Below are 14477 nucleotides of genomic sequence, written 5' to 3' on the forward strand. Positions count from 1 at the left end.
AACTTTTCTCACTAAGATCAGGAACAAGACAAGAATGTCTGCTTTCACCACTTGTATTCAACATAGTACTGGAAATATTAGCCACAGCAATCAGAAAACAGAAAGAAATAAAAGGCATCCAAATTGGTAAGGAAGAAGTAAAACTTTCACTATTTGCAGATGACATGATACTATATATAGAAAACCCTAAAGACTCCACCAAAAAACTACTAGAACTAATAAAATGAATTCAGTAAGGCAGCAGGGTATAAAATCAATGTAAAGAAATCTATTGAATTTCTATAAACCAATAATGAAGCAACAGAAAGAAAAATTAAGAAAACAATCTCATTTATAACTGCACCAAAAACAATAAAATACCTAGGAATAAACTTAACCAAGGAGGTGAAAGACCTGTTCTCTGAAAACTATAAAAGTTGATGAAAGAAATTGAAGACAACACAAAAAAATGGAAAGATACTCCATGCTCCTGGATTGGAAGAACAAATATTGTTAAAATGCTCATACTACCCAAAGCAATCTATAGATTTAATGCAATCTCTATCAAAATACCAATAGCATTCTTCACAGAACTAGAACAAGCCATCCTAATATTTGCATAGAAGCACCAAAGACCCTGAATAGCCAAAACAATCTTGAAAAGAAAAAACAAAACTAGAGCTATCACAATTTCAGGTTTCAAGTTACAATAAAAAGCTATAGTAATCAAAACAGTATGGTACTGGCACAAATATAGACACAGAGATTAATGAAACAGGATAGATAGCACAGAAAAAAAACCCCAAAACTGTGTGGTCTATTAATCTTTGACAAAATAGGGAAGAATATGCAATGGGAAAAGAGAGTCTCTTCAACAAATTGTGTTGGGTAAACTAGACAGCTATGTGCAAAAGAATGAAACTAGAACTCTTTCTTATACCATAAACAAAAACAAACTCAAAATGGATTAAGAACTCAAATGTGAGACCAGAAACCATAAAAATCCTAGAAGATCACAATTGGTAATTGCTATGACATCAACCATAACAACATTTTTCTAGATATATCTCCTAAGCCAAGAGAAATAAAAGCAAAAACAAACTTTTGGGACTACATCAAAATAAAAATCAAAGGAAAAATCAGCAAGACTAAAAGAAAACCTACTGAATGGGAGAAGATATTTACAAATGCCATATCCAATAAAGGATTAGTATATAGAATATATAAATAACTGATACAACTCAACACACACAAAAAACAAATAATCTAAAAAATGGGCAGAAGGCATGAGAGATAAACAGACATCTCTCCAAAGAGGACATACAATGGCCAATAAGCACATGAAAAGACGCTCATCACTCAGCATTAAGTAAATGCAAATCAAAACTTCAATAAGATATCACCTCACACCTGTATGAATGGCTAAAATCAAAAACATACAAAACAAATGTTAGTGAGGATGTGGAGGAAAAAGAACCCTCATGGACTTTTGGTGAAAATGCAAATTGGTTCAGTCACTTTGGAAAATAGTGTGGAGGCTCTTCAAAAAATCAAAATAGAATTTACATACAATTTAGTAACCACACTATTGGGGATTTATCCAAAAATATGAAAATACAAATTCAAAAGGATTATATTCACCCTTATGTTTATTGCAGTAGTATTTACCATAGTCAAATTATGGAAGCAGCCCATGCATCCATTGATGAATGGATAAAGAATGTGTAATATATATATATATATATATATATATATATATATATATTAGCCACAGCTAATACAATATGATGTAATATATATATAGATATAGATATATAGATATAGATATATAGATATAGATATATAATAGAATATTATTCAGCCTTAAAAAATAAATTCATACCATTTGCTACAACATGGATGGAGCTAGAGAGTATAATGCAAAGCAAAATAAGTCAGAGAAAGAGTAATACCATTTGATTTCACTCATATGTGAAATTTAAGAAACAAAACAAATGAACAAGGGAAAAAATAAACCAAAAAACAGACTCGTCTATAGAGAACAAAAGGATGGTTACCAGGGTAAATGGGGGGGGGGGGGGTGTGAAATGGCGAGGATTAAGAATACACTTATCAGGATGAGCACTGAGTAATGTACAGAATTGTTAAATCACTATCTTGTGCACCTGGAACTAATATAGCACTGCACGTTAACTATATTAGAATTAAAACAAAACACTATTAAGTTATCTTAATATCTTTTGTTATGGTGGGCAATGGAAAAATGTGTGGTTGTCCACAATATACTTTCCTTTTTAGACTGGGATACAGAAAGTTCCTGATTTGTCACAGGAGTGGTTTTCTTTTACTTTTTATTTTCTTCTCTTTCCTTCTCTTTCTTTCTTTCTTTCTTTCTTTGAAGCTGTTAGATTCTAGTCTAATTTAGGTTCTTGATAGTCCTTTTAATATCTAACATTCTATTATATAAATATTGGGGAATGGAGGCATAGGAATGTCAATTTAGTTTTCCAGTTCGTAATGGGGCAGACAGAAAATGCTAAAACTATTTCTTGACAATTTATTCCAAAAGAGAAGTCCTCTGCTTTCATCTTTCAGGCACTTTGGTTTTATCCACTGACCTTGAATTTCTGCATATCTTTCTTATTCTATTCTTTACTTAATATGCTTCTATTTTATCACCTTTTCTCCTTCATCTTCTTAGAGCAATTCAGCCTAGTCTTTTTAATATCCTCTTCATTTGGAGTCTTCTCCTAGAGTATTATTTGTTATTACAATCCTTCTGGGCTCAGGTCATGATCCAAGGGTCGTGGGATGAAGCCCCACATTGGGCTCTGCATTGAGCATGGAGCCTGCTTGGGATTCTCTCTCTCTCTCTCTCTCTCTCTCTCTCTCTGCCCCTCTCATCCACTCACACACTCTCTCTAAATTATAAATAATAATAATAAATTATTAAACATCTTTTTTTTAAGAGAGTGAGCAAAAAAGAGTGGAGGAGGGGCAGAGGGAGAGAGAGAATCTCAAACAGGCTCCATGGTCAGTGTGGAGCCTAATGAGGGGCTCAATCTCAAAGGTTATGATCTTGAGATCATAACCTGAGCTAAAATCAAAATTCAGACACTTAACTGACCGAGCCACCCAGAAATCCCAACAAATAGCTCTTACATCAAGGTATTTTTTATACCTTTATTAAAATAAAATGTATGACATGAAACTTACTGAAGGATTGACATATTTCATAGTGAATACCAGGTTTATTATTTATTCTGAGATTAATTAAAATATTATTTAAATATTTTTTATGATATGGATGTACTTTTTTGTTTTTTATTTTCATTTAAGTTTTTATTTAAATTCCAGTTAACATACAGTGTAGTAGTAGCTCCAGGTGTACAATATAGTGCATTTTTTTTCTTTTGAAGACAGAACAACACTGTGATCATTCATCAATAAATGATGTAAATTTGAGTTTTCATATTTTTCATAAGACCTGAAAGTCTATGTCTAGAGGTAAAGCAGTACAGTTACACAATAACTTAGGGAACTATTTTTTTCTTTGTGCTAGTTTATCTCATTTTTTTTTTCAACGTTTATTTATTTTTGGGACAGAGAGAGACAGAGCATGAATGGGGGAGGGGCAGAGACAGAGGGAGACACAGAATCGGAAACAGGCTCCAGGCTCTGAGCCATTAGCCCAGAGCCCAACGCGGGGCTGGAACTCACGGACCGTGAGATCGTGACCTGGCTGAAGTCAGACGCTTAACCGACTGCGCCACCCAGGCGCCCCTAGTTTATCTCATTTTTAAAGGCTACATTTTAAATCACAATTACAGCTCGTGTAGTAGATAGATAGTGATTACAGACGGACAGATGATAGAAAAAGAAATGGGGAGAAAGGGAGAAAGGAAAAAAGGAAGGGGGGAGATAGAGGGAGGGAGAAAAGAATGAGAGAAAAGGAAGAAGGAGAAAGGGAGAGAAGGAGGAGAAAGTTAAGGAAAAAGAAATGGGATAGTAGAGGAAGGGAGGAAGAAAGCTAAAAAAGAAGGTAGGAAGAAAGGAAGGATGGAAGAAATGGAGCAAGGAAAGGGAAAGAAAAGGAAAGAGAATTTATTATAGATCATCTCTTGCTGAGTATCCTAATTATAAATATTTACAGTCTACAATACTTCATCTCATACTCATTTAATGGAAAACCTTTCAAAAAAATAATAGAATACCTTTTGCTTAAATGTCTCACCCTAGATAATTTCAAAAAATTGCAAACAAATGTGAGAGTTAAATGTAATGTAAGACTTACATTTTTAATATATGGACATATTAATGCTATAGCATTTTTGTTTCCATTAGCACTGTTAACATTTAGTGGATAAAATGTAAAATTTCTTGAACATTCAGTATTCTTGAAATGTCATTCATATCTCCACTTCACAATGGCCTATTTATGTACTTATTTAACAGTCCTGGATGGTCCTAAGACTCTGAACTGTGGGTAAAACATTTCGAAATCTTTAGGGGTGTGTTTGGAGGGTAATGGCATGCAAAACTTCACTCCTGATCAGGATGTGACTGAAGACAGCCTTTTGCATATTCCCCAATAAATTCAGGTGATTGTAGAAATAGTGTCCCTGTTACACTTGTGCTCAATCACACTGTATTTTATAACAACTAAGGTAAACTCTTTTTGAAGTACACAGACATGAGAATCAGGAAAGAGAGTAAGGAGAACACATGCTCTGGAATAGCCTGGAAGCTCTACCCTGAACATATATGTTCAACAAGCTCAATGTTTTCCTATTTAAGGGGGGAGGGGCATAGTCTTAACATACAGGTTTGTTTTTCTTATGAGTTTCAAGTGGTATTATCTATAAAGTCTTATGATAGTGCTGGTCACAAAATGTGCATTCAAGAAAGGTAGGTTATTATATTAACAGTGGTACACAGCTATTGATAATTTATATTCCTGATGCATTTTACTGTAGAAATTTTGAACTATGAGTATATTTCAAAAGAAACTGTTATTTTCTCAATTGTTTTGAGCTGGAAACAACAGGAACCTTCAAATGATCCTTTTTCTGGCAAGGGTAGAGAGGCAGTCTCCAAGGTAACTAAATCCCAAACCATATCAGAGTTTAGAAATAAAAATCTATACTTTAAATTTCACTACGAAGAACAAAGGTCATCAGTAACACTTTGCAGTTCAGTAGCACTATGTTTTGTTCAGTCAATCCTCTATTCACCCAGTCTTCAAGGTTAATAACCAATTATTACTAATTTCATACTATTGGCAATGCTAGTCAATTTAAGTAAAATTCAAGTCCTTTAGCATTGTTTTCTGTTTATATTTGGAAGTTTGGGTGTCTTAAATTAACAATTTTCCCCACTGAATTTTGCATGCATTGGTATATGAATAAACCTACACTGACCATTATAAAATAGAATGGTATTTGATAATATTTACCCCTATATTAAGACATAGGTTGGTTAGAATTATGTTTAAACTATTCAGAATACAATTTCCTGTTGGATGAAACAGTTGTATTTATGTTTCTTTTAGTTATTTGATAACATATTCAGATGAAGTAAATGCAGAATTCTGTTAAGAATATGAAGGGGTACCTGGCTGGCTCAGTCAGAAGAGCATGTGACTCTTGATTTTGGGGTCGGGTCAGTAGTTCGAGCCCCACATGGGTGTAAAAATTACTAAAAAAATAAATAATCAATAAACTTTTAAAAACCCATAAATTTTTCTTTATTCCTTTCTATAATATCTGATATCAAGTTTTAATGCCAATGTGTTATTTCCACAATTCCAGCATGGGATTTGGATTATAAATGCTCATTGCATATTATAATGTAAGAGAAATTTTGTGTTTCTCTAGAAGTTTGAAATCCACTATATCCAATGATTTCTGCATGTCAGTGAGCCTCCAAATTATTCATATAATACTGAATGTATAATTTTTTATAATTTTACAGAAATGTCTTATTTTCTAATTAAACAAAATACAAATGCACCTTTCAACTAAACAATTGCCCAAGCATATTTTCCACTAATAACCAACATACCAACTGTAGAGCAATGTGCTAAAATCAAGTATGAGTCATCGTTTTTGTTTATAATACAAAAAGATTCTGATTATAAATTTGTTAGTCAAACATCATCAAGTTAGGTCACAGCATTACTTGTAACATATATCATTGACAATAAGTACTTTTGACAAAGATTTAAATATATAAAATATCAGCTTTGGAAGACTGAGGGACCTGAATTTTCTTTCCTGCATATATTGAGTAAAATATATACTTGCTTAAAACTATCTTTATAAATAATTTGATAAAACAAATGGAGACAGAACAGCCATGATTTGAGCTTTTACAAAATACAAAGTGTGCTATAATCAACTAAGCTATTAGTGTTGTCGTTGACTATGGAATTCAGGGGAAAACAAAAGACTCCTTTGTCTCTTTAATTACGGTATTGGCAATAATCAGAATGTGAAGTTTTATGAGAATTTATCTACGGTCATGATAGATACATAAATAGATATTGTGAAATTGATAAAGGCTTTGTTCATTGATCAGGTTTTAGTTTTGCCCTTTCTTTACATTTGTGAACATTTTATAGAAAGGAAATAATGAAGCAAATGTTCCCCTTGATTTAATAAAGTTTTCATGGTTGATCAAACTATCATTTGGATTTAGTCCATGAATGCTCAAGAATCTCCTATTTTTTTTTTATTAAACAAGAATGCATCCATAAAGAAAGAAATCATGTCAAATGTTTATCTTCAGTTACTTAGTGCATAACAAATACATGAATAAATAGTTATAGATAGTTCCTGGACCGGGGTGCCTGGGTGGCGCAGTCGGTTAAGCGTCCGACTTCAGCCAGGTCACGATCTCGCGGTCCGTGAATTCGAGCCCCGCGTCAGGCTCTGGGCTGATGGCTCAGAGCCTGGAGCCTGTTTCCGATTCTGTGTCTCCCTCTCTCTCTGCCCCTCCCCCGTTCATGCTCTGTCTCTCTCTGTCCCAAAAATAAATAAACGTTTGAAAAAAAAAATTTAGATAGTTCCTGGACCAATGAAAGCCTGACAGGCAGTGATAGCTGGAATATAGTAAGACAGGTCTAAACAGCTGATATCTAAGTCATGAAAATGGTTACTTTTATTTACTTTTAAATATAATGCAGCCCTGAGGTAAAAATACTATCCCTTACTAGTCTTACCTGTGTGTGTGTGTGTGTGTGTGTGTGTGTGTAATATTTTGCCTTTTAACCTCTTATTTTTTATTTGTTGATTTTTGAGATAGAGAATGAGAGAGTGAGCAGGGGAGGGGCAGAGAGAGGGAGAGCCAGAATCCCAAGCAAGCTCCATGCTGTCAGCGCAGAACCCAATGACGGACACGGGGCTCAAACACACAAACCATGAGATCGTGACCTGAACTGAGATCAAGAGTCAGGTGCTTAACTGACTGAGCCACCCAGATGCCCCTCTTTCTGTCTTCTTAAAGAGTTAAGATGGTTTGTATGTATAGGGCAGAAAGATTACAGAAAGTCAATCATTTCGGGACTCAAAGCCTCTTTTTTTCTTATTATATTATAATAATTATGATAAATATTAATAAAATCATCACCCTTTAAAAATTTACATATGAAAGAGTTTTTAACAAATATTTAGAGAAAAAATAAGTGCATATCATATAAACTATTTCAGAACATGGGAAATACAATGTTTGCCAGCTCATCTTATGAGGATATCATATGCATGATACCCAAACAAGACAAAATTGCACACACATCTTGCAGGTCAATTTCTCTTGTAAAAACAGATTGAAAGAGTCTACATAAAACATTAAAAAATAAATTCCAACAGTATTTAAAAAAATTAATTCAATAGAACTAAGTAGGGTTAATCTTAGGAATCTGAGGCTAATTAGTATTAATACAATTCTACAGATTAACAGATTAAAACATAAAATCACCAAGCAACCTTAAAAGATAACACAAAAACATTTGCAAAATATGCTAGCAATTCTTTACAAAATAAAATCAGTAAATAGGGCTTGAAGTATATATTAATTTTAATAAAATGTATCTATTTCCAGTAGAAACATTGCACTTAACAGTTAAAACTTTTTTTAAATTTAAAGTCCTAGTTGGAAGAATTAGAAAAGTAACAACAAAAATAGTATAATATACAGAGACATTTAATGATATTACTTGCAGAGTTATGCTTGTCCTATGTTATCAACTACCAAAAAAGAAAAAAGAAAAAAAAAAAAAAACTACACCGAATTAAAGTTCATCATGATAACATATTCAAGATGAAAATTTAGAATTCTTAGTTTGCCTATATACCAGCAAAATCTATTCCAATGAAAATATTTTTAAAGTGCATATTGCATGTGATCAACAATTATAAAATAGGAATAATAAAATAGTATTGGTGCATTAAATACCAAAAGACACACATAAAAATACACAGAGACATAAAATGTTCCTGTATTGAACAGATCAATATTAAACAAATAACAATAATTATACAAATAACAAAAAGTTTTATTTTGTGTGTGTGTTTGTTTATTTTTGAGAGAGAGACAGAGACAGAGACAGAGCATGAGTGGGGAAAGGGCAGAGAGAGAAGGAGAAAGAATTTGAAGCAGGGTCTAGGCTCTAAACTGTCAGAACAGAACCTGACATGCGGCTTGAACTCATGAGCCATGAGATCATGACCTGAGATAAAGTCAGATGCCCAAATGACTGAGCCACCCAGGCACCCCAGGTAACAAAAAGTTTTAGAAAAATATTCAATATAATTGAAATTGTTACAGATTTTGTAATTAATCACCAGGATAATAAATTTCCTTTGGAGGCAAAAATGATGAGGAAATATTCTTTATTAAAAACATGACAAAAATTGGGGCACTTGGGTGGCTCAGTCATTTCTCTTGATTTGATTCTTGATTTGGCTCAGGTCATGATCTCACTGTTCATAAGACTGAGACTGAGCTGACAGCATGCAGCCTGCTTGTGACTGTCCCTCTCCCTTTCTCCCTACCCCACTCACTCGCTCTTGCTCTCTCTGTCTCAAAACAAATAGACATTTAAAAAACTAAAAGTATGACAAAAATAAAAGAAAATGTTGAAAATTTCAACATTAGATGAAAAATAAAGTAGTAAGGTAAATTGATGTGAATAATACAGTACTTGTTAGAACAGTATATAGTCTAGACACATTTAATGAATATTTGGAATTCAGAAGAATAGGGAAAGATGTAATAGTCAATAAAATATTTAAAAACAATGGCTAACCATTGAAAAAACAAAACAGAAGTAATTTTTGATGTAATATGTTAATAAGAATCAGAAAAACTAATTTTACATGGATAATACAATTCAAGTAAGTAGCATCATGTAAAGGTAAACATCAATTGGCACCATATATTTTGAGTCAGGGTAAGGAAGTCTTTCCAAAGCAAAACAGAAAATCCATGTTATTAATTAATATATATGATACCATAAAGTATTGAAAATAGATAAGACAATGTATAATAGGCATAATCTTAAAAACTAGAATAAAGTATTTTAGAATATTAATACAAAAGATTAAACTCTCCCATTAAAATGAACAAATGATAAGGTCAAAAGAAATGCAGAGTAAATAAAAATAATTTTCCCCAAGAGGAGTGGGATACGGCAGAATATATGAGGGAATGGTTATCAACAGATAATGTTATAAATAGGCACAAACTCTTGATGTGGAATAATTATATTTTCTGAAATTTAAAATGCACTTGTCGTTCAGTATAATTTCAGTGCTAAAAACCTGTTACATGAGTATGCATATGAAAAAATATATAAACAGTATGTCTATTGCAATTTTATTTATTTTTTAATATAATTTATTGTCAAATTGGCTTCCATGCAACACCCAGTGCTCATCCCAACAAGCACCCTCCTCAATGCCCATCACTCACTTTCCCCTTTCCTCCACCATCTATCAACCCTAAGTTTGTTCTCAGTATTTAAGAGTCTCTAATGGTTTGCCTCCCTCCCTCTCCGTCTCTGTAACTTTTTTTTTCTGCTTCCCTTCCTCCATGGTCTTCTGTTAAGTTACTCAAGATCTACATATGAGTGAAAACGTGGTATCTGTCTTTCTCTGACTGACTTATTTCACTTAGCATAATACCCTCCAGTTCTATCCACATTGCTGCAAATGGCCAGATTTCATTCTTTCTCATTGCCAAGTAGTATTCCATTATATATATAAACCACATCTTCTTTGTCTATTTATCAGTTGATGGACATTTAGGCTCTTATAATTTGGCTATTGTTGAAAGTGCTGCTATAAACATTGGGGTACAAGTGGCCCTATGCATCAGCACTCCTCTATCCCTTGGGTAAATTCCTAGCAGTGTTATTGCTGGGTCATGCAGTTTTATTTTAAAATGACTAAAAGAAGGGGCACACCTGGGTGGCATAGTCAATTAAACCTCTGACTTCGGCTAAGATATGATCTCGCAGTTCATGAGTTCCAGCCCCGCGTCAGGCTCTGTGCTGACAGCTCAGGGTCTGGAGCCTGCTTTAGATTCTGTACCTCCCTCTCTCTTTGCCCCTCCCCCTGCTTGCACTCTGTCTCTCTCTCAAAAAGAAATAAACATTAAAAAAATTGTTTTTCCAAAGACCAAAAGGAGAATCAACCTTATCTATGAATATGGGAACAGTTAAATATGGTTGAAAATACAGTAATAGTTTCATATATTCTGATATATCTTCAAGACATAAGAGCAAGTTTGAAATAAAAAAAAGAAAACATTCCATATAATTTAATTATATTAATGTAACAAGTGGACTATATATGTCATATATATTTAGTGTCCTTACCATAGAAAATGTCAGGAATGACACCAAGCAAACCATGAAGACGGGTTACCCCTGGAAAAAAGTATGCAGGATATTCTAATTTATCTACTTTTGCATTATCAGTATATTTACAATAAAGCAATATTTATACACTAATTACATTTTATTGATGTATAACTGACCTGCAATATTCTATTGGTTTCATGTGTGCAGTGCAGTGATTCGACATTTGTATGTCATGAGAACTGCTCACCACCTAAGTGTAGTTACCATCTATCACCATACAAAGGAAATACATTATTATTGACTGTACTTCCGTCATCATGATTTATTTATTTTATAACTGGAGATGTGTACCTTCTTGATCACATTCATCCATTTTGCCCACCTGTCACTCCCCTTCCTCTCTACCAACCACTGCTCTAATCTCTGTGTCTGCAAATCTGGATTTTGTTTTGTTATGAATCTATCCTTGGATTAACTCTAACCATCAATTAACTAGGATTTGGACCTAGCTCGATTGGCCAAGCTTCCTGAATTAACATTGGAAGATGACAGTGCACTATTTTGGACAATAATTATGGGAACAGTATATTTTTTTAATTTTTTTTTAACATTTATTTATTTTTGAGACAGAGAGAGACAGAGCATGAACAGGGGAGGAGCAGAGAGAGAGGGAGACACAGAATCGGAAGCAGGCTCCAGGCTCTGAGCCATCAGCCCAGAGCCTGACGCAGGGCTTGAACTCACGGACCGCGAGATCATGACCTGAGCTGAAGTCGGACGCTCAACCGACTGAGCCACCCAGGCGCCCCTGGAACAGTATTTTTAAAACTCACACGGAAATTGTCACTTTTTAACATAAAGATTTGCAAGAATGCTATTAATGAAATTAATGGAAATCTTTCTAGGAGTTTACTAGGAGGAAACATTTTTCTAATTTGAACATCACTGATAGATAGATTTCTCCTGAATAAAACCTTATGGATGTGGTTACTAGCAACTGGTTATTATTACTTACTCACATATTTTTTATAAATGTTAGAGTTATGCAGAAGAATAATATTTAATAAGATGAAAGATTTTAGTATGCGTTTTTTCATGGCCCTGACTTTGTGCATTAACTTTTATGGATTTTAATTACATAAGCAATTATGATTATTATAGAAAAATTTGTATTCTATCAAGAGTAAGAAAAAAGTTTGAAATGTATAATCCTAACAAAGGCAAGTATATTGATATGTTGTTTTATTTGCCTTTAATTTGAGTAGTGTATATTTACTATTAAATGTGTATATCCACAAGCCTACTAAATATCACATTCATATGTTGCATATACACAAACATATATAAGAAACATAAAAACACACATTTTCAGAAAGTTGCTATCATTACATATATTTTTTGTGTACCCTGAGGTTTTGTTCTTTTTTTAACTTTGCAATTAACTTTTTTCTTGTTTCCACTAACATATTTTTTTACTATTATAAGTTTGGTATAATTCCTCCTGAGTTATTGTGTACTTAAAGTAAATGGAGGGGTGCCTGGGTGGCTCAGTTGGTTAAGCATCCGACTTCGGCTCAGGTCATGATAGAGCAGTTCCTGAGTTCAAGCCACCATTGGGCTCTCTGCTGACAATTCAGAGCCTGGAGTCTGCTTCGGAATCTGTGACTCCCTTGCTCTCTGCCCCTCCCCCATTCATGCTCTGTCTCTGTCTCTCAAAAAATAATTGTTAAAAAATAAATAAGTTAAAAAAAGATGAAGTGAATGGGATTTTTCACAGTTTCAAATAAGGCTATAATGTGAATAATTTAAACTACATCTTCATGAAGTTTAAAAATCAAGCTTCAAAACATCAATCAATTTGATGAAAAAGCATTAAATATCCTTTATGCTCGTTGCTAATTCTTAAGGGTTTTATATTTTTGTTAAGCTTATGAATGGATTAGGTTTATCTGATATATTCTTTAACTGGTCACGGTGGTATTAAAGAAGCTCTTGACGATTATAATAAGCAATTCCCTGAACTCTGATTTGTAAGAATAACTGCATTCTTTTCTCCTAACTGATCATCTCGAGTTTTTAGATACCACCAAAAAATGTAGGAAATAATACTTGACTTCTCTTTCCTTAGCACTTCTATTTCTATTCCTGTTACCACTATGGCTTAAATATTCAAACAGTCTTTAAGGAAAGCCGGAAAGTCACAGGTCATACCTCTTTGTTCTTTAATGAGAGAGCCTCTCCTGTGTCCCTCTCTTGTAGAAACTTCAGTTTTATACTCCCCACCATACCAACGATGTCATTAACAAGATTTTTATAAACTTAGTGACTTTGTAAGAAATATTTTGTCATAGACTGATTGCCAAATTTTTTCTTACTGAATCTGTTGTACGTTCTAATATTGAAGTGTATTTGCACTCCTAAAATATATTTACTTAACCATGAGTGTAATTACACTATACAGAACTGAAATTGATTGTTATTTTGAATTTTACTTTTAGCGGTGGGATTTGGCAAGAGTTTTCTTTATGTGCATCATTTGTGTCAAAATTATAACAGGTCCTTGAAATGGAAGAATATGGACAACATTTTATAATACAAATCATTTTATTCTTGTTGGAAATGTAATAATATATGTCCTCACTACAGTTCTAAATACTCTAAAGTTCTGATATCAAAATATATCTGGAGCCAAGGGTTTTGAGTACAAGATTGTGATATCCTTGAACTCATTACTTCTTTTTGTGTCCCTCTGCCTTTTTCTTTTTTTTTAATTTCTTTTTAATTTTTTAACGTTTATTCATTTTTTGATAGAGACAGAGCATGAGTGGGGGAGAGGCAGAGAGAGAGAGAGACAGACAGACAGACAGAGACAGAGAGAATCCGAAGCAAACCCCAGGCTCTGAACTGACAGCACAGAGCCAGACTGGGGCTCGAACCCACGAACCTTTAGATCATGACCTGAGCTGAAGTCACACGCTTAACCAACTGAGCCACCCAGATGCCCCCCTCTGCCTCCTTTTTTTTAATTTTTTGATTGTATTTGCCAGTTTCAGCTTTATTTTATGTATTTTATATGTATTTATCAAAATTCCTGTTTCTAATTCATTTGATTTACTTTTGTATACTGTTTGTCCTTTTTCCCCTGGGGTTATCAATTCTTTTTAAACTTTTAAAGTTTTAACTATATTCTGGCACCTTTCTAATTTCCCATTCTGAATTCTAACTCCACTCTTGTTGCATATTTATTATATCTTACTAACTTGTGAAATTGTGGAAGTTAGTGTAAATAATTTGAAATGGAAAAATGGGAAAATGGGAAAATAAATATAATTTTACATGTATTTTGAGTGTTTACAGAAAAATTATTTCATTCTGTTTCACAATCATTTTATATTTCAGCATATTCCATAATAAACATTACTGTCCTCACTCTATACTTATTTTATACATAATTTTATTTAAATCTATTCATAATTTAGAAGCTATGTAGAATATATCAAATTATATTCTCATGTCTAATGAAAATAGTTGCCGCCCCTCTCTCTCCATTAAGAATTAAAATCTAGCCTTCCTTATTATGAAATGCTTTTAAGAATTAGTTTTAATAATGCACAAATTTATTTTATTCATAAAA

The 14477-nt window shown here is 33.2% G+C and overlaps 1 long non-coding RNA gene across 1 annotated transcript in view; it reads right to left on the bottom strand.

Moving 5' to 3' along the window:
* LOC121040915 (uncharacterized) overlaps window positions 1-10910 on the bottom strand; it is a 32477-nt gene extending 21567 nt beyond the window's left edge. The window contains exon 1 of the long non-coding RNA XR_005795494.1: window positions 10859-10910. This is a non-coding gene — a long non-coding RNA (uncharacterized LOC121040915). The remainder of the gene's footprint in view (window positions 1-10858) is intronic.
* Between the last annotated feature and the right edge of the window lie 3567 nt (window positions 10911-14477).

This window comes from Herpailurus yagouaroundi, unplaced genomic scaffold, assembly GCF_014898765.1.
Source record: "Herpailurus yagouaroundi ecotype Mexico unplaced genomic scaffold, PumYag 29, whole genome shotgun sequence".
NCBI lineage: Eukaryota > Metazoa > Chordata > Mammalia > Carnivora > Felidae > Herpailurus > Herpailurus yagouaroundi.